This window comes from Bison bison, unplaced genomic scaffold (genome assembly GCF_000754665.1).
Source record: "Bison bison bison isolate TAMUID 2011002044 unplaced genomic scaffold, Bison_UMD1.0 scf7180017864491, whole genome shotgun sequence".
In the NCBI taxonomy this organism is placed as follows: domain Eukaryota; kingdom Metazoa; phylum Chordata; class Mammalia; order Artiodactyla; family Bovidae; genus Bison; species Bison bison.
Window position 1 is genome coordinate 22,319,334 of NW_011495050.1, and position 20,567 is coordinate 22,339,900.

A 20,567-nucleotide genomic window follows, 5' to 3' on the forward strand; every position below is an offset into this window, starting at 1 on the left:
TAAAACCAGCTTGAACATCTGGAAGTTCATGGTTCATGTATTGCTTAAGCCTGGCTTGGAGAATTTTGAGCATTACTTTGCTAGCGTGTGACATGAGTGCAATGGTTGGTAGTTTGAGCATTTTTTGGGATTGGAATATAAACGGACCTTTTCCAGTCCTGTGGCCACTACTGAGTTTTCCAAATTTGCTGGCATATTGAGTGCAGCACTTTCACAGCATCATCTTTTAGGATTTGAAATAGCTCAACTGGAATTAAAGACCTAAATATGAGACTGGGCACTATAAAACCCTTAGAGGGAAACATAGCCAGAGCACTCTTTTACATAAATCATAGCAATATTTTTTGGGATCTGTTTCCAAGAAAAACAGAAACAAAGGCAAAAATAAACAAATGGGACCTAGTTAACTTAAAAGCTTTTGTACATCAAAGGAAAGGATAAACAAAACAACCTATGAACGGGAGAAAATATTTGCAAATGATGTAATCAATAAGGGTTTAAGTTCCAACACATAAAAACAGCTCATACAATTCATGTTGAAAAAACAAGCAACCCAATCAAAAAACAGGAATACCTAAATAGACATTTCTCCAAAATTAACAAGGAAACACAAACGTTAAACGATACAATAGACCAGTTAGACCTAATTGATATCTATAGGTCACTTCATCCCAAATCAATGAATTTCACCTTTTTCTCAAGTGCACATGGAACCTTCTCCAGGATAGATTACATCCTGAACCATAAATCTAGCCTTGGAAAATTCAAAAAAATAGAAATCATTCCAAGCATCTTTTCTGACCACAATGCAGTAAGATTAGATCTCAATTACAGGAGAAAAACTATTAAAAATTCCAACATATGGAGGCTGAACAACACGCTGCTGAATAACCAACAAATCACAGAAGAAATCAAAAAAGAAATCAAAATTTGCATAGAAACTAATGAAAATGAAAACACAACAACCCAAAACCTGTGGGACACTTTAAAAGCAGTCCTAAGGGGAAAGTTCATAGCAGTACAGGCATACCTCAAGTAACAAGAAAAAAGTCAAATAAATAACCTAACCCTACACCTAAAGCAACTAGAAAAGGAAGAAATGAAGAACCCCAGGGTTAGTAGAAGGAAAGAAATCTTAAAAATTAGGGCAGAAATATATGCAAAAGAAACAAAAGAGACCATAGCAAAAATCAACAAAGCCAAAAGCTGGTTCTTTGAAAGGATAAATAAAATTGACAAACCATTAGCCAGACTCATCAAGAAACAAAGGGAGAAAAATCAAATCAATAAAATTAGAAATGAAAATGGAGAGATCACAACAGACAACACAGAAATACAAAGGATCATAAGAGACTACTATCAACAATTATATGCCAATAAAATGGACAGTGTGGAAGAAATGGACAAATTCTTAGAAAAGTACAACTTTCCAAAACTGGACCAGGAAGAAATAGAAAATCTTAACAGATCCATCACAAGCACAGAAATTGAAACTGTAATCAAAAATGTTCCAGCAAACAAAAGCCCAGGTCCGGACGGCTTCACAGCTGAATTCTACCAACAATTTAGAGAAGAGCTAACACCTATCCTGCTCAAACTCTTCCAGAAAATTGCAGAGGAAGGTAAACTTCCAAATTCATTCTATGAGGCCACCATCACCCTAATACCAAAACCTGACAAAGATCCCACAAAAAAAGAAACTACAGGCCAATATCACTGATGAACATAGATGCAAAAATCCTCAACAAAATTCTAGCAATCAGAATCCAACAACACATTAGAAAGATCATACACCATGACCAAGTGGGCTTTATCCCAGGGATGCAAGGATTCTTCAATATCCGCAAATCAATCAATGTAATACACCACATTAACAAATTGAAAAATAAAAACCATATGATTATCTCAAAAGATGCAGAGAAAGCCTTTGACAAAATTCAACACCCATTTATGATAAGAACTCTCCAGAAAGCAGGAATAGAAGGAACATACCTCAACATAATAAAAGCTATATATGACAAACCCACAGCAAACATTATCCTCAATGGTGAAAAATTGAAAGCATTTCCTCTAAAGTCAGGAACAAGACAAGGGTGCCCACTTTCATCATTACTATTCAACATAGTTTTGGAAGTTCTGGCCACAGCAATCAGAGCAGAAAAAGAAATAAAAGGAATCCAAATTGGAAAAGAAGAAGTAAAAGTCTCACTGTTTGCAGATGACATGATCCTCTACATAGAAAACCCTTAAGACTCCACCAGAAAACTGCTAGAACTAATCAATGATTATAGTAAAGTTGCAGGATATAAAATCAACACACAGAAATCCCTTGCATTCCTATACACTAATAATGAGAAAACAGAAAGAGAAATTAAGGAAACAATTCATTCACCATTGCAACGGAAAGAATAAAATACTTAGGAATGTATCTACCTAAAGAAACTAAAGACCTATATATAGAAAACTATAAAACACTGGTGAAAGAAATCAAAGAGGACACTAATAGATGGAGAAATATACCATGTTCATGGATTGGAAGAATCAATATAGTGAAAATGAGTATACTACCCAAAGCAATTTATAGATTCAATGCAATTCCTATCAAGCTACCAATGGTATTCTTCACAGAGCTAGAACAAATAATTTCACAATTTGTATGGAAATACAAAAAACCTCGAAAGCCAAAGCTATCTTGAGAAAGAAGAATGGAACTGGAGGAATCAACCTACCTGACTTCAGGCTCTATTATAAAGCCACAGTTATCAAGACAGTATGGTACTGGCACAAAGACAGAAATATTGATCAATGGAACAAAATAGAAAGCCCCGAGATAAATCCACGCACATATGGACACCTTATCTTTGACAAAGGAGGCAAGAATATACGATGGATTAAAGACAATCTCTTTAACAAGTGGTGCTGGGAAAACTGGTCAACCACTTGTAAAAGAATGAAACTAGAACACTTTCTAACACCATACACAAAAATAAACTCAAAATGGATTAAAGATCTAAACATAAGACCAGAAACTATAAAACTCCTAGAAGAGAACATAGGCCAAACACTCTCCGACATACATCACAGTAGGATCCTCTATGACCCACCTCCCAGAATATTGGAAATAAAAGCAAAAATAAACAAATGGGACCTAATTAACCTTAAAAGCTTCTGCACATCAAAGGAAACTATTAGCAAGGTGAAAAGACAGCCTTCAGAATGGGAGAAAATAATAGCAAATGAAGCAACTGACAAACAACTAATCTCAAAAATATACAAGCAACTCCTACAGCTCAACTCCAGAAAAATAAATGACCCAATCAAAAAATGGGCCAAAGAACTAAATAGACATTTCTCCAAAGAGGACATACAGATGGCTAACAAACACATGAAAAGATGCTCAACATCACTCATTATCAGAGAAATGCAAATCAAAACCACTATGAGGTACCATTTCACGCCAGTCAGAATGGCTGCGATCCAAAAGTCTACAAGCAATAAATGCTGGAGAGGATGTGGAGAAAAGGGAACTCTCTTACACTGTTGGTGGGAATGCAAACTAGTACAGCCACTATGGAGAACAGTGTGGAGATTCCTTAAAAAACTGGAAATAGAACTGCCTTATGATCCAGCAATCCCACTGCTGGGCATACACACTGAGGAAACCAGAAGGGAAAGAGACATGTGTACCCCAATGTTCATCGCAGCACTGTTTATAATAGCCAGGACATGGAAGCAACCTAGATGCCCATCAGCAGATGAATGGATAAGAAAGCTGTGGTATTTATACACAATGGAGTATTACTCAGCCATTAAAAAGAATACATTTGAATCAGTTCTAATGAGGTGGATGAAACTGGAGCCTATTATACAGAGTGAAGTAAGCCAGAAAGAAAAACACCAATACAGTATACTAACGCATATATATGGAATTTAGAAAGATGCTAACAATAACCCTGTGTACGAGAAAGCAAAAGAGACACTGATGTATAGATCAGTCTTGGGGACTCTGTGGGAGAGGGAGAGGGTGGGGAGATTTGGGAGAATGACATTGAAACATGTATAATATCATGTATGAAACGAATCGCCAATCCAGGTTCGATGCACGATGCTGGATGCTTGGGGCTGGTGCACTGGGACGACCCAGAGGGAGGGTATGGGGAGGGAGGAGGGAGGAGGGTTCAGGATGGGGAACACAGGTATACCTGTGGCGGATTCATTTCGATATTTGGCAAAACTAATACAATATTGTAAAGTTTAAAAATAAAATAAAAAAGAAGACAGCTGATAAGTACATGAGAAGATGCTCAATATTGCTAATTATTAGAGAAATGTAAAGCAAAACTACAAAAGATACCATCTCACACCACTCAGTATGGTCATCACCAAAATTCTAGAGAGGGTATGGAGAAAGGGGGACCCTCTGACATTGTTGGTAGGAAGGTAAACTGGTATAGACACTATGGAGAAGAAGATGGAGGCTCCTTAAGAAACTAAAAATAGAGTTACCATATGATCCAGCAATCCCATATCTGGAAAAGATGAAAACTCTAATTCAAAAAAATACATGTTCATAGCAGCACTATTTACAATAACCAGGACATGAAAGCACACTAAGTGTCCATTAACAGATGGATAAAGAAGATGTGATATAGGTATACAGTGGAATATTATTCAGCCGTAAAAAGAATGAAATAAAGCTATTAGCAGCAACATGGGTAGACCCAGAGATGATCATACCAAGTGAAGTCAGACAAATACCATATGATATCGCTTACATGTGTTCTAAAAAAATGATACAAATGAATTTATTTACAAAACAGAAATAGACTCACAGACACAGAAAACAAACTTAATTACCAAAGGGGAAATCAGTGGGGGGATAAATGAGTAATTTCATTTAAATGATACACACTACGCACATTATATAAAATAGATAAACAAGGACATATTGTATACCACAGGGTACTATGTTCATTATCTTGTAATAACCTATAATGGAAAAGAATCTAAAAAATAATGTATTAAAAATATATAGAAAGTTGAATCACTTTGCTGCATATCTGAATCACTGTAAATCAACTATACTTCAGTAAAAAAATAAAATAAATTGCAAGAAATGAAGAAAGAGATGGGGAAACCTATTGATTTTGAAAAAAATTTTTTTTACAAAAGAAATTCAAAAGGCATAACCAGTAGTGATGAGTAGATCTTATCTGGCTCTAGGTTAAGAAAACATACAAACAATAACCATACATGCCTACAAACAATGACACACACTATGACATTCATGAGATAATTAGAAATTTGAATACTGACTAGATATTAGATGATAGATGATGCTGAAGAATTATTCTCTCTAGGTTTGATAATGATATTGTGGTCATGTTTTTAAAAGTTCTTATCTTTATAAATACAAATAGAAATATTATAGGTGATATGATGCATGGGATTTGCTTCAAAATCATACAGAAGGTGAGGAAATGGATAGGGTTATATAGGAGACAATATATTGGCCATCAGTTGACAATGGTCTAGGCAAGAGTTTCTATATTCTATTCAGTCTACTTTAAAGTTTTTTTTTATTTTTTAAGCTTTATATTTTGTATTGGAGTACAGCTGATTAACAATGTTGTGACAGTTTTAGGTGAAGAACAAAGGGACTCAGTCATACATACACATGTATCCATTTTCCCCAAAACTCCCCTCCCAACCAGGCTGTATTTGTATATGATATTTTCCATAATAGATAGTTTTTAAAAGGCATAGAGGTGAGAATGAGTACAGCATAAGAAGAAGTCATATTGGAGGATGATTTCAAACCATTTGCTTCCAAACTCCTCTCTTCAGGGTCAATCAGTGAGTCTGCTTCCAGTTTCAAGGAGAAAGAGAAACTCATTAAATTTCTCTTGGTTTCCTACTACCAAACTGAAAAAATACTTCCATATGCCATTTTCCTTTGCTTCCTTAATTTGTTAAGGTAACACTGGTTCTTTCACATGTACGTTGGATTCTTCTCCTTCACTTTGTCTAAGGAACCCACCTTTATCTTTTCTCTTTTTAGATTATCCAGTTCTTCTCTCAACTGGATTCTTCTGGCTGATATTTAAACATGAGAAAATTCAGGTCTCTTTCATTATAAAAATAAAGCCTAAAACCACCCCCTTTCATTTATAATAACTATAAATGGAGTACAACCTTTAAAAACTGTGAATCACTATATTGCCACTATCTTGTACATCTGTAACTTATATAATAGTGTGTATCAACTATACTTCAATTAAAAAAATTGGAAGGAAAAACCAAAACAAAATGCTCCTTCATATTCTTCTTCTTCTTCACAAACAAACTTCTTGGAAGAGTTATACTCTCTGCTTCCATTTATTTTCCTCCTGCTTACTCCTCAATGCGCTGTAGACTACAGTCAATCCAGGTTAATCCAATGGGGTGAGGGGGTAATATTTTTAGCCATGATGTCTATAAATTCATTAGCTATTTTCAATTTCTCATTTTTCCGTAGTTTGTATCACTACCTGACACTGTCCAGTACTTCTACACTTTTTTCTCTTGGCTTCATTGACGTAGCACTCTCCAGATTTTCCTCTAAGCTATGCTTTCTTTTAAGGCTCCTCCTTTTCCTCCTGGCCAGTAATTACTGATTGGACTTCTTCAGTATGAAGTCTTAGACTCTTTTTTCCTACTTCTTCTCTTTTTCTTCTTCCTCTTTTCCCTTCTGAGTAATAATCTCATCCAGGTCTGTGCCTTGAATCAGCACCCATATTTTCCCAAACTTTCAAAACATTTAATCCTTTACCACTAGTCAGACTTTTGTGTGAGCAGCAGATACGTATGCACAATTACCAACACAGAACTCATGATCTCTCCCTACTCTCATACACAAACATAACAAACAAAATATACCTTTTCCAAAGCATTTTCTATAACATATCAGTCAATAAGACACCAGTTGGGATGGCATACTAAAATACCACAAACTGTGAGATTAGACAACAGAAACTTATTTTCTCACAGTTCTAGAGCTGGAATTCTGAGATCAGGGAGTGAGCGGAGGTTGGTTTCTGGTGAAGGCTGTCTTCTGGGCTTGCATGGCTGTGTTATTACTGTGTCCTCACATGGCAGGGAGAGACAGAATGACAGCAAGTTGTCTGGTGTACTAATCCCACCATGAGGGCCTGACCCTCATTACCTCATCTAAATCTAATTACCTCCTAAAGGCCCAGCACAGCGGGGACTAGAGCTTCAACATATGAATTTTGTGGGGACACAATTCAGTCCACAACACAATATTCCTTCAGTTAGATCAATCAGGAACCCTTAAGTCATCCTTAAACCTCTCTTATACAACATCCCCTCTACTCCAGTACCAGTCTATGGATTCTCCCTCCATATTTATCTACCAAATTGCTCACTTTTCTCCATTTCTATTACCATTCCATGACCCAACTTATTATCTCTCACCAGTACTACTGCAATATTCTGCTAATTTGTTGCTTGCCTCTATTCTAGCTGTTTTTATCTATTCTTTATCCTCCAACTAGAATAATTTTTTAAAAAAATGTGAATATAACCATATCAATAAACACTCATACTTCTTCTCTCCCCATCATATATATGTCCTACTTAAAATTCTTCAGTGGTTTCCCAGTGCTTTAAAGATAAACCCCCCCAAATCCTTTATTGTGGCCTAGAAGGCCTGGCTTCTACCTCTCTCTAGCCTCACATCCTCGGACTGTTCCTTCTCTCTGATTTGTTTTCATTTCCTTCGGTGTGCCACGATCCCCTTCCTCACAGGGTCTTTTGCACACATTCTGTCAGAAGACTGCCTTTCCCTCCATGTCTTTGGATAACTCCCTTTTATTCAAGTGTCTGTGGAGAAGGCAATGGCACTCCACTCTTGCCTGGAAAATGCCATGGATGGAGGAGCCTGGTAGGCTACGGTCCATGGGGTCGCTAAGAGTCGAACACGACTGAGTGACTTCACTTTCACTTTTCACTTTCATGCATTGGAAAAGGAAATGGTAACCCACTCCAGTGTTCTTGCCTGGAGAATCCCAGGGGCGGGGGAGCCTGGTGGGCTGCTGTCTATGGGATCGCACAGAGTCGGACATGACTGAAGTGACTTAGTAGCAGCATTCAAGTGTCTGAACTCAGCTCAGAGAAGCTTCCCTAAATCTCTAATCTTTTACAAATCCATAAAAGTTTATGACACTTATATTAGCTTATAATTATATAATACTCTGGGTGACTACTTGCTCATCAAATCCTGTCCTTTCTACTAGATGGTATGCATTTCTTGAGAGAAATTACTGTGTATCTTTTGCTTACCACTGTAATTCCAAGGCTTAGAAGATCACTTGGAATATTATAATTGCTCATAAACACTTGTTGTGAAAAATAAATGAAGAGTTCCATTGGGGATTACGGACGTCATTTTAGAATTTGCAGGAATCTTAGGACAACTCTCTTATGATACAGAAGAAAATACTAGGGTTCAAAGAAGAAAAATGATCTCACTTAGAATTACTTTCTTAGTGACAGTAAACCTGGATTGTCCAGATGACACCAGGTTAGATTCCTGAGGTCTGAGGACAGTTATGATTTGATTAACTGAGGGAGGCGGGTGGTCAAGATTCATATTAGTTTGCAGAGGAGAGAAAATGATTGAGTAAAAGAAAAATCTGAAATGAAGATCACCAGTAAATACACAGAAGAAGTAATTAGGGCACAGGTAGGTGGCAGGTATAATGAAGAACCATTTCAAAGGAAAAACTAAAAAGGCTTGAATGAAAAAGGGATGAATTGACGGTGACAGTAAAATTGTGAGAAGACCTTAATGGAACAATGTTGCCATCACTAGCAAATGTAAAGAAATTCGAAGACTGTACTAAGAGAAGGAGTGAATAAGAAAAAGAAACAATTTTTGACTTAATAAGTGAAAGTGAAGTTGCTCAGTCCTGTCTGACTCTTTGTGACCCCATGGACTGTAGCCCACCAGGCTCCTCCATCCATGGAATTTTCTAGGCAAGAGTACTGGAGTGGGTTGCCATTTCCTTCTCCAGGGGATCTTTCCGACCCAGGGATCGAACCCGGGTATTTTAAATAACTAAACGCATCTCACAGGGAGATGAAGAAATAGTCCTGAAGGTGGACAATGAATCAAAATTAGAAATAGATGCATTGAAGGTTGTAGGCACAGAAGAGATAGCTGAGGTTATTGTCTGTACAAAGAACAGAAGACTGAAGACAAAATTCAAAAACTTCATGATAAAAACACTCAAAGTGGGTATAAAGGGAACACAAAACACTCAAAGTGGGTATAAAGGGAATACATCTCAAAATAATAAAGTACATTTATGACAAACCAACGGGACTTCCCCAGTGGCCCAGTGGTAAAGAATCTACCTGCAATGCAGGAGACACAGGAGACGTGGGTTTGATCCCTGGGTCGGGAAGATCCCCTGGAAGAGGGCATGGCAACCCACTACAGTATTTTTGCCTGGAGAATTCCATGGACAGAGCAGCCTGGCAGACTACAGTCCACAGGATCACAAAGAGTCGGACATGACTGAAGCAACTTAGCACTCACGCGTGCATGACAAACCCACAGTCAACACAATACTCAGTGATGGAAAGTTGAAAGTCTTCCTACTAAATTCTAGAAGAAGACAAGGGCATCCACTCTCATTGCTTCTATTTAACATAGTATTGAAAGTCCTAGCCAAAGCAATAAGAAAAAGAGGTATTCAAATTGGAAGGGAGGAGGTAAAACTATCAGTATCTGCAGATGGCATGATGCTCTGTACAGAGAACTGTTAAGTCTCCACCCAAAAACTGTTAGAACTAGTAAATGAATTCAGCAACGTTGTAGGATACAAGATTGATATACAAAAACCTATATAGTCATAATGAAATATCAGAAAGATAAGTAAAAAAAAAAATCCTATTTAAAACTGCATCCCCTTTCCCCCTCCAAACAAACAAACAAAAAAACAGCCCGATTACCCAGGAATAAACTTAACCAAGGAGGTGAAAGACCCATACACTGAAAATTATAAAACACTGATAAAGAAAATTAAAGACGATTCAAAGAAACGGGAAGACATCTCACGCTCTTGGATTGGAAAAACTAATATTGTTAAAATGGCCACACTACCCAAAGCAATCTACAGACATAATGCCATCCTTATAAATATCACCCATGATATTTTTCATGGAACTAGAATAAATAATCCTAAAATTTATTTGGAGCCACACAAGACTCAGAAAATTTCCAAAATAATCCTGAGAAAAAAGAACAGAGCTGGAAGTATAACCCTTCTAGACTTCAGATTATACTACAAATCTACAGTAATAAAATAACATGGTATTGGAACAAAAACAGACACAGAGATCAATGTAATAGAATAGAGGACCCAGAAATAAACCCACACATCTATAGTCGACTAATTTATGACAAAGGAGGCAAAAATATACAATGCAGAAAATCTCTTAAACAAGCATTTCTGGGAAAGGTGGTCAGCTTCATGTAAAACAATGAAATTAGAACATTCCCTCACACTATATACAAAAATAAACTCAAAATGTTTTAAAAACATGAATATAAGACATAACACCATAAAACTCCTAGAAGAGAATACAGATGAAACATTTTTTGACAGAAATCATATTCAGTTCAGTTCAGTCACTCAGTCGTGTCCGACTCTTTGTGACCCCATGAATCGCAGCACGCCAGGCCTCCCTGTCCATCACCAACTCCCGGAGTTCACTCAAACTCACGTCCATCGAGTCGGTGATGCCATCCAGCCATCTCAAACTCTGTCGTCCCCTTCTCCTCCTGCCCCCAATCCCTCCCAGCTGATATCAGTCTTTTCCAGTGAGTCAACTCTTGGCATGAAGTGGCCAAAGTACTGGAGTTTCAGCTTTAGCAGCATTTCTTCCAAAGAAATCCCAGGGCTGATCTCCTTCAGAATGGACTGGTTGGATCTCCTTGCAGTCCAAGGGACTCTCAAGAGTCTTCTCCAACACCACAGTTCAAAAGCATCAATTCTTTGGCACTCAGCTTTCTTCACAGTCCAACTCTCGCATCCATACATGACCACTGGAAAAACCATAGCCTTGACTAGATGGACCTTTGTTGGCAAAGTAATATCTCTGCTTTTTAATATGCTGTCTAGGTTGATCATAACTTTCCTTCCAAGGAGTAAGTGTCTTTTAATTTAATGGCTGCAGTCACCATCTGCAGTGATTTTGGAGCCCCAAAAAATAAAGTCTAACACTGTTTCCACTCTTTCTCCATCTATTTCCCATGAAGTGATCAGGGAAATAGATGGGGAAAGAGTGGAAAAATCATATTAGGTTGGTGCAAAAGTAATTGCAGCTTTGCACTGTTGAACTTTGACATTTGATATTAGAATATATTCTTAAACAAATGTGGTTATGTTATACATCATTTTAATGTGTATTTCTCACTTTATTTTTTTTGGCTAATGACATTACTTGCTGTTTATTTTAGACTATAGAAATGATGTTGGACAAAAAGCAAATTTGAGAGATTTTTTAATTTGAGTTCAAAATGGGTTGTAAAGCAGCAGAGACAACTTGCAACATCAATGACACATTTGGCCCAGGTAATGCTAACGACTGTACCATGCACTGGTAATTCAAGAAGTTTTTCAAAGGAGACGAGAGCCTTAAAGATGAAGAACGTGGTGGCTGACCATCAGAAGTTGACAACGACCAATTAAGAGCCATCATCAAAGCTGATCCTCTTATGACTATATGAGAAGCTGCCGAAGAACTCAACATTGACCATTCTGTGGTCATTTGGCATTTGAAGCAAATTGGAAAGGTGAAAAAACTTGACAAGTGTGTGCCTTCTGAGCTGACTGAAAATAAAAAAAAAATTGTTTTGAAGCATCGTCTTCTCTTATTTTATGAAACAATGTACCATTTTTCAATCAGATTGTGAAGTGCAACAAAAAGTGGATTTTATGGCTGACTAGCTCAATGGTTGGGCTTTCCTGATAGCTCAGTTGGTAAAAAATCCACCTGCAATGCAGGAGATCCTGGTTTGATTCCTGGGTTGAGAAGATTCGCTGGAGAAGGGATAGGTTACCCACTCCAGTATTCTTGGGTTTCCCTTGTGGCTCAGCTGGTAATGAATCTGCCTGCAATGTGGGAGACCTGGGTTTGATCCCAGGGTTGGGAAGATCCCCTGGAGAAGGGAAAGGCTACCCACTCCAGTATTCTGGCTTGGAGAATTCCATGGACAGTATAGGTCATGGGGTTGCAAAAAGTTGGGACATGACTGAGAGACTTTCACTTTTCACTTTCAGCTCAATGGTTGGACTGAGAAGAAGCTCCAAAGCACTTCCCAAAATCAAACTTGCACTAAAAAAAGGTCATAGTTACTGTTTGGTGGTCTGCTGCCCTTCTAATCCACTACAGCTTTCTGAATCCTCATGAAACCATTACATCTGAGAAGTATGTTCAACAAATTGATGAGATGTACCAAAAACTGCAATGCCTGCAGCCAGCACTGACCAACAGAAAGGGCCCAATTCTCTACCACAATCCCTGATTGCCCATTGCACAACCAAAGCTTCAAAAGTTGAACGAGTTGGGCTAGGAAGTTTTGCTTCATCCACCATGTTCACCTGACCTCTCATCAAGCGACTATCACTTCTTCCACCATCTTGACAACATTTTGCAGGGAAAATGCTTCCACAACCAGCGGGAGGCAGAAAATGCTTCCCAAGACTTTGTTGAATCCTGAAGCATGGATTTTTATGCTACAGGAATAAACAAACTACTTCTCATTTGCAAAAATACATTGATTGTAATGGTTCCTATTTTGATTAATAAACATGAGCCTAGCGATAATGATTTAATATTCACAGTCCAAAGCTGCAATTACTTTTTGTACTATTAGGTTGTATACTATTTCTTAGATCAGTTTTCTGAGGCAAAATAAATAAGAGCAAAAAAAAAAAAAAAACAAAAACAGATGAGACCTCATCAAACTTAAAAACTTTTTTTCACAGCAAAGGAACAAAATGAAAAGACAACCTATGGAATGGAAGAAAATATTTGCAAACAATGTAACTAATTAAGGGTTAATATCTAAAATATACAAACAGGGACTTTCCTGGTGGTTCAGAATTCGCCTTGCAATGCAGGGGACACAGGTTCAATCCCTGGTCAGAGAACTAAGATCACACATGCTGAGGAGCAACTAAGCCTGTGTGCCACAACCAGAGAGCCCTTTCACTCGGGAGCCCATGTGCCACAACTACAGAGTCCAAGCAAATGAGAAGTATGGGGTTAACAGATACAAACTACTATACATAAAATGGATAAGCAACAAGGATATAGTGTATAGCACAGGAAATACAATAACTGACAATGGTCTGCTAAAAAAATGCTGGATCACTATGCTGTATACTTGAAATTAACACTATATTGTAAATCAACTCTACTTCAATTTAAAAAATTAAGCAATAAAATAAAATTCTTGGTCTACTCTCTATTTCACACCCTTATTTCAAGTTTATTGTTTTATTTTGATAAATCATAGGGAAAATAAACTATGATAATACAATGCTGCCACTGCAAATTGAAACCCGTAACACCTAGGAAATGTAAAAGTCAAGGTTCCCACAGTTTTATTAACTAGTTTACATTTCTTAAATGTAGAAGACAGCTTGCTAGTATGGCTGTAAAACTAAAATAGAGATAGGACTCCAGTGATCAAGGTGTGGACCTTGGCCCTATTTCTGGAAAGAGAAAAGAATAAGGGGTTAACTATCAGGGTTACAATAAGAAGACTAAATTAATTAAAATTAGCTTTTTAAGATGCTTCCTTTTACTTTGCATCTTCTTGTATATAAAAATCATATTGCCTATTCTTCATTTTCTACTCCAGAAAATGTCAGGGGGCTATTTGTATTTTTTCAGGTTATCTTAATTTCCCTGAGTCAGTCATCTTCTACCTATGTCTGGATTAATTTCCAATAGTAATGAATTCTGTAAAAACAGAACATAAAAGCAGATATCATCATGAAAAGTAAACACATTTTAAAAATACACAAAATTGGCAGTAAACAACTTAGCATTTCAACTTTATATTCATTATAAACAAACCTATTTGAATGGTGTGTTACTATATCTGAGAAGCTTTTAAAGTAGTATTTCACATTATTCCAGTATGTATTTTCATTCAAATCAAAGAGGCTGTGGAAATGGGAAATTCTAGGATGGTTAGGAATTTTTTTTTAAGTGAAAATTAAAATCCTTGCAACCTATAAAACACTAAATTTATAAAAAATGGACTACAAAAAATTAAAAGTCAAATAATATCTTAAAAATTAAATAAAACCAATCCAAGGCTTGAATGAAATTAGGAAAACTGAAAATGACATAGATAAATGAATTAACAGGTTAGTTAAGGAGAGAGTAAATAAATGATTTTATTATGAGAAAAACTATCAGTGGCTATGTGTTTCAACAAGTGACACCATGTATATTAAAATAAAAGAAACAGGAAATTATAGTCATAATTTGATATAACCATGTTGCCTAAAATTATATGAAAATTGTGATATACTATTTATAATAAAACATAAATGTGGAAATGTTCTTCCAATTTGGCAAGTTTTTCTTTGCTGTCTTTTAAGTGTCATTTAGTGGCTACAGGAACAGTATTCAAATACATGTCTGCAAAGAAACAATGAAAAAAATACCAGGGAGTTCAAATATTTCTGTAAATGACCTTGAGTTAATTAGAAAAATCTGCACCCTTCCCAGTTCTTCTTCTCACATGTCAGCTCTCATTAAATTAAAAAAAAAAAAATTCATTTCAAAGTTAAGAAATCCTATAGTTAACAAACTTTTAAACTGGGATCAAGGGGGCACATTCCTAAGTTTCTGTATGATGTCATATGAAGCAGTTCACAGCTGAATTTGAATTTGCAAAAAGTATGAATGAATTTTCAATATAAGAAGTATCTAACAGTAATTTCTTCTCTATAGGCTAACTGTGCTGGGAACAGGTGGCCCTGCTTTCAATTACGGAGGGCTAGCATGCCAGTGTGAGGCCTGGATTAGTTCACCTTCTCACGGGGAATTTTCCTCGGTTGGGAATGGATTTATTATGGCTTCACACATGGAATAGAGCTCATGTCAGCTGAGGGCAGTGACACATCATATGATTCAAATTAACCTGCTGTGGACTGTTCCGCGGGGCTTAGATTGTGTATTAAAATGACGACATTTTAAAAACAGCTTGAAAGAAACCAGGATTGCTGAACTGCAATGGTTCCAATTTGTTCCAACTAATCTATCACCTGCTGGATATATTATTCTAGTGGGTTTCTGGTAGCTGCTGTTTTCCAGGTTTCTCCAAACCAGTGACCTTGCTAATGGGTACAATTGTTGCCTCTGAAGGAAGGAGGTGGGGGTTGAGAGAGCTTTGAAGGGGTTTTTGATGTACAAGTTGGGACCTACCATTTGCTCTAAGGTACTATTAAGTGAACAGAGGAAATCAGGGAATACTCAACAACACTGCGTTATTTTCCCAAAAACAAATGCTAAGGAGCAGCATATGCATCACCTTATTTAGATAAAATAATCCCTAAAAAAAATCTGAAAGGCTGAATTCAAAAGCTGTTAAGTTTGCACTTTAGGAAGAAAATTTAAGGTTAGGTAGTTATAGTCAGCATTTCCTCTACTCTTCAGGGCCATAACTTTTATTGCTACTGAAACTTTAATTCAAGAGCAAGAAAGGAATAAATGAAAATACACTATTTTAAAGTTGTAACATAAAGCATTCTTTGGGAATGATACTTAAATAAGATGTGCATACAGATTAAACTAATGGTATCAAAAGATTCTTAATGATAGTACTGCATAATACTTAAAAGCATTATTTGAACAACACTAAAAAAAAGGGGGCTTTTTATTTTTCAAGGGAAGAGAATGGTACTGGGGAAAAATATAAAGCTGAATTTTGTTCCTCCAGTCTTAGCAAAAATAATATTGCTCTTAATATACTATTTCCTAAAACCTGGAAAAATATTTTTTTCCTTGAGTTGCCAAAAATCTATAAAATAATACATAACCTAGAGCCAGACATCCTGGAATGTGAACTCAAGTGGACCTTAGAAAGCATCACTATGAACAAAGCTAGTAGAGGTGACGGAATTCCAGTTGAGCTATTTCAAATCCTAAAAGAGGATGCTGTGGAAGTGCTGCACTCAATATGCCAGCAAATTTGGAAAACTCAGCAGTGCCTACAGGACTGGAAAAGGTCAGTTTTCATTCCAATCCCAAAGAAAGACAATGCCAAAGAATGCTCAAACTACCACACAATTTCACTCATCTCACACACTAGTAAAGTAATGCTCAAAATTCTCCAAGCCAGGCTTCAGCAATACGTGAACTGTGAACTTCCAGATGTTCAAGATGGATTTAGAAAAGACAGAGGAATAAGATATCAAGTTGCCAACATCTGCTGGATCATCAAAAAAGCAAGAGAGTTCCAGAAAAACATCTATTTCTGCTTTATTGACTATGCCAAAGCCTTTGACTGTGTGGCTCACAATAATCTGTGGAAAACTGTGAAGGAGATGGGAATACCAGACCACCTGATCTGCCTCTTGAGAAACCTCTATGCAGGTCAGGAAGCAACAGTTAGAACTGGACATGGAACAACAGACTGGTTCCAAATAGGAAAAGGAGTATGTCAAGGCTGTATATTGTCACCCTGCTTATTTAAATTCTATGCAGAGTACATCATGAGAAAGGCTGGGCTGGATGAAGCACATGCTGGAATCAAGATTGCCGGGAGAAATATCAATAACCTCAGATATGCAGATGACACCACCCTTATGGCAGAAAGTGAAGAAGAACTAAAGAGCTTCTTGATGAAAGTAAAAGAGGAGAGTGAAAAAGTTGGCTTAAAGCTCAACATTCAGAACTAAGATCATGGCATCCGGTCCCATCACTTCATGGCAAATAGATGGGGAAAGAGTGGAAAAAGTGGCTGACTTTATTTTTGGGGGCTCCAAAATCACTGCAGATGGTGACTGCAGCCATGAAATTAAAACATGCTTCCTCCTTGGAAGGAAAGTTATGACCAACCTAGAGAGCATATTCAAAAGCAGAGATATTACTTTGCCAACAAAGGTCCATCTAGTCAAGGCTATGGTTTTTCCAGTAGTCATGTATAGATGTGAGAGTTGGACTATAAAGAAAGCTAAGCACAGAAGAATTGATGCTTTTGAACTGTGGTGTTGGAGAAGACAAGTCTTGAGAGTCCCTTGGACTGCAAGGAGATCCAACCAGTCCATCCTAAAGGAAATCAGTCCTGGGTGTTCACTGGAAGGACTGATGTTGAAGCTGAAACTCCAGTAATTTGGCCACCTGATGCAAAGAACTGATTCATTTGAAAAGACCCTGATGTTGGAAAAGACTGAAGGCAGGACGAGAAGGGGACAACAGAGGATGAGATGGCTGGATGGCATCACCGATTCGATGGAGATGAGTTTGAGTGAACTCCGGGAGTTGGTGATGGACAGGGAGGCCTGGTGTCCTATGGTTCATGGGGTCGCAAAGAATCAGACACGACCTAGTGACTGAACTGAACAGCAAAAAATGCTTTATTATGTCCCATTATTCCTACTGATCTCTTAATTAATGTAGAGTAGCTGTTTGCAGAGAGATAAAAATTTTTATTTAATAACACCTATGTACATATTTTACATGACAAACTATTTATAATAAGGAAATCTTCTCTTAAGGTGGCAAATTCTGGAGTAGTTCAAAGCTGTTAGCTTAATGTTCTAGTGGAATCCCATAGAACTGACATATAACTCAAACTAATCTCCCCTCAAATAATTTATGATAGATGGTTCTCTTGTTTAAAAAATATTTTATACTTTGAAGAACTTAAACAATTTTATATTTGATATTGTATTTTATTTCTCATAATAAAATATTATTAAAAAAAAAATCAGGGCCTTCCTGGTGGGCCTACACCCTGGAACTAGAGAAGCCAGCACAAGCAGTGAAGACCCAGAGTAGCCAAAATAAATAAATAAGATTTAAAAAGTCATTCTTTGCATCATTTCCCACTCTCCTATGCCCCAAAATATCTGCAGTTTGAGTCTCAGTAATTGTATCGATGGTATTAAGTAACCATATATAAATATATATTATTACGAGTCATATAAAATCTTGGTACAAAAAGTGTAGTCTCCAGATCCACAGTATTCATTTTACCTGTGAGAATGTTAGAAACATAGAATTTCATCCCTATGAAACCACATTTGCATTTAACCAGAATTCCAGAGATGTTCAAATGCACACTAGTTTGAGAAGCACTGCTGTAAAATAACTATTTCAATTCATTAATTTAAAAGTTTGAACCCCCATATAGGCAATCTTTATTACTGAATGGGCATAAAATTAGAAATGGCAAATATGTAGTTTCCAATTTTAAAAAATATAATAAACACAAAGCACAACTGTTGTAAAAGTCATATATAGTCAAATTGAATGACAGAATGATAAACATATAAATTTTCATTTGCTCATTGATATTTCTCAAAATTCAAATTATATGGCAGCCACAAAAAATATGGTACACAATTTACCATTGACTTGAAGATCCCATCCCTTTTAGAAACAAATCAATCAAATGTAAACTAGAAGGGAACTTTCTAGCCAAAAGGTGAAAGACTGTGCCTAAAACCAAAAGAAATCTGAAACTAAAAGAGAGAAAAAGGAAGTAAATGCAAGTTTCCCTATCACTTCTCCATGAACTACTCATGTTCTTACTCTATTTCATTCATTCTGGCATGTTCAGTCTTCTGTCCTGCAACTGATGAAGTAAGAAAGCTACCGACTCTCTGCCTCCCTATGGACTGTAGTCTGCCAGGCTCCTCTGTCCATGGGATTTCTCAGGCAAGAATACTGGAGTGGGTTGCCATTTCCTTCTCCAAGTTGCAGGTGGATTCTTTACCACCTGAGTCATCAGGGAAACATCATATACATATATATATCATATATAAATATGATATACATATATATATAAATATATATATGTGTATATGAAACATCATATATATATAAAATATAATTTATTTATGATATATATGTATGTATATATAATATATATATATTTAATAGCTTAAATAGCAGGGTTTTTTTTTTCTTAGTAGTATGTAAAATGTTTTTTCCTACATTGACGGTTGCTTGAATTCAATGAAATATGGTACTTCCCACTCACTAACCGAGGACTCACACTCTTTTTCAACCATCCAGCATTCCAAAGGATGCTTCCATCTTTAATGAATCCTTTAGACTTCATCATCAGCTTCTTCCCTTCCTTCAACTCTTTGAAACCACACCTATATACTAAATCTGGATACTAAAAATTAGAACGAATTCTTCATATATCTATATGTTTTAAATTCCAGCATCAGATAAACATGTACAAGAAGAACTGAGCCCCAGTGAAAGGGCCAACTGAGGTGATTTCAGGCTCTGTCTACTTTAGTCCTGATGGTGGGCCACCTTCTCTATTTGTAGTCATGAATCATAATTTACTGGCATGTTATGGCACACAAACTGAATCAGGTCCACATAGGGATAGCTTTCAATCACCAATATTCATGCCTTGCAGTATATTGCTAGAGATCTTAAGACAGTATAACGCCACAGTTTTAAACTCCTAATGAAGAAACTAGTATTCTTTTAATGACTAACATGTTCTGCAGCACTGTGAGTATAACAAAAGGAAAATTTAACTGTAGTAATTTTTGTTAAATAAACAGCTCAGATCTCAAACAGGTGATGTAAGAGTAACAAAGAAAAGAAGAGGAATTATCCTCCAATTAGAAATTTAAAAATTAATTAAAAAAACATGACATGAAGGAGGAAGAAATAGAGCAGCAAAAAGAAAAAGTGTGAGGAGGAGATAGACAAGAAGAAAAAACCTTTAATTATACTAAAATTAGTGCAGTATCAGAGAAGGCAATGGCACCCCACTCCAGTACTCTTGCCTGGAAAATCCCATGGACGGAGGAGCCTCGTAGGCTGCAGTCCATGGGGTGGCTAAGAGTTGGACATGACTGAGCGACTTCACTTTCACTTTTCACTTTCATGCATTGGAGAATGGCAACCCATTCCAGTATTCTTGCCTGGAGAATCGCAGGGACGGGGAGCCTGGTGGGCTGCCGTCTACGGGGTCACACAGAGTTGGACACGACTGAAGTGACTTAGCAGCAGCAGCAGCAGTGCAGTATAGACGTGACCTAGGTCTTTGGAGTCATAAAGACCTGAGTTTGAATGGCTCTTTTGCTACCGTGATCTTAGGCAACTGACTTCATTTTTCTAAGTCTTAACTTCTTTATTTGTAAAATGGAAATAATTATAGAGCCTACACTTTGGCTTTATACAAGTATATAAAGTACCTAGTACCTGGGACATAATAAGCACTTAATACCTTTTGATATCTATATCTATCTATTTAAAATTGAGTGTTAATA

At 36.8% G+C, this 20,567-nt stretch overlaps 1 protein-coding gene across 7 annotated transcripts in view; it reads right to left on the minus strand.

The window, feature by feature from the left end:
• Window positions 1-20,567, minus strand: part of VPS13B (vacuolar protein sorting 13 homolog B (yeast)) — an 805,833-nt gene that overhangs the window by 195,719 nt on the left and 589,547 nt on the right. The window lies entirely within an intron of this gene.